Source organism: Gekko japonicus, unplaced genomic scaffold (assembly GCF_001447785.1).
Source record: "Gekko japonicus isolate JY-2015 unplaced genomic scaffold, Gekko_japonicus_V1.1 scaffold276, whole genome shotgun sequence".
Taxonomy (NCBI): domain Eukaryota; kingdom Metazoa; phylum Chordata; class Lepidosauria; order Squamata; family Gekkonidae; genus Gekko; species Gekko japonicus.
The window spans coordinates 28,692-29,965 of NW_015171510.1; the positions used below are offsets into that span (position 1 = coordinate 28,692).

At 59.5% G+C, this 1,274-nt stretch overlaps 1 protein-coding gene across 1 annotated transcript in view; it reads left to right on the forward strand.

The window, feature by feature from the left end:
* Positions 1-358: 358 nt before the first annotated feature.
* LOC107117257 (Krueppel-like factor 15) overlaps positions 359-1,274 on the forward strand; it is a 23,074-nt gene continuing 22,158 nt past the window's right edge. Inside the window, exon 1 of the mRNA XM_015419345.1 lies at positions 359-406. The gene's annotated coding sequence lies outside the window, so the exon portion shown is untranslated. The remainder of the gene's footprint in view (positions 407-1,274) is intronic.

Genomic DNA, 1,274 nt, shown 5'->3' on the forward strand with positions numbered 1-1,274 from the left:
ATTATCTTGCAGATACATCCGCAATTTCCAAGAACTTGGGTAGATCTCGAATTGCAGAATTACCATCTACCACTAAAATACCTGACTGTGACAATTCTTCAAAGTTTGAGTCCAGTAGCACCTTTAAGACCAACAAAGTTTAATTCTGGGTGTAATGCACACAAAAGCTTATACCCATTTGGGCACAACGCAAGCGAAAGCCATGCGGTGCTGTGAGCCGAGCAGAAGACCGGGCGAGACGAGCCTCTGCGACCAGCTGTCCAATGAGACTGCCGGAAAGGGGCCAAGCCTTCGAGTGGGCGGGGCCCTAGCGCCGTTTGGCACTTTCTCCCAGGTCATGTGAGCAGAAAGAAAGCGATCGAGACAGACGGGGAAGGGCGAGCGTCTTTTTGGCTGCCTGGCGCTGGTAAGGGTTAACGGGTGCAGCCCATCTGCGGGGGTGGGTGGGCGCAAATCGGACAAGGCTTTGTTTGATGCCGAAGGAACTACTAGCTGGGAACGCGGTCTGAACTGTATGGTAGCTGGGAAGGCGGAGTATTCCCGTGCCCAAGTCCGAGGGGATCTCTCTGGGCAGGCGGGCTGTGCCCACGCCTGCCCAGAATGAAGAGTCGCCGAGATAAGGGAAACCCGAAGTGGGAACTGGTACCCCGGAGGCACGACGCGCGATGCAGTCCCATCCTTTTAAACTCTATCTTCGCCCCAATAAAAAAAAGTTATCTCCTTCTCGGCTGGCGGAGAGGGCGAAGGGACGGCGGGGTTCACCTGTTAGCCCGGCCGATGCGCGCGCTGACGGTAGAGTCGCACGTTGCCAAATCTCTCGCACATGTCGTAAGAGCCTAGCCGAGCTGCAGCTTTACGCCCGCTGACTTAAAGGTACGCCCCGCAGAATTCCGTCCCGTAGGACCTCCTTTTTGACTAAGGCTGCCTGCCTTAGCGCTGCCTGGGCTCCCCTCCCCGCCCACTGCTGTTTCGGAGTGCGCGCCGACGCCTCCCCCGGCCGCATTGGCCTTGGGAGCGCTCGCGGGGTTTTGCGCCCCACCAACCACCAGCAGGGGGGTTTCAGCCGAGCTCCGTAATCCGGAAACTCAGCCCGCGGTTGCGCCTTGGCGCTGATAAGGGCAGTCGAGATTTCCACGCAGGAATCCGGCCAAGCGAGCTCGGCTTCTCGGGCGGCGGTTTCGCAACCGCGCCGAGAGGCAGCGTGCCAGGGACGCGAAGATCGATCTGGGCTGGTGGAGTGGAGGACGGGGGGGGGGGGGGTGGGGGCAAGGGCG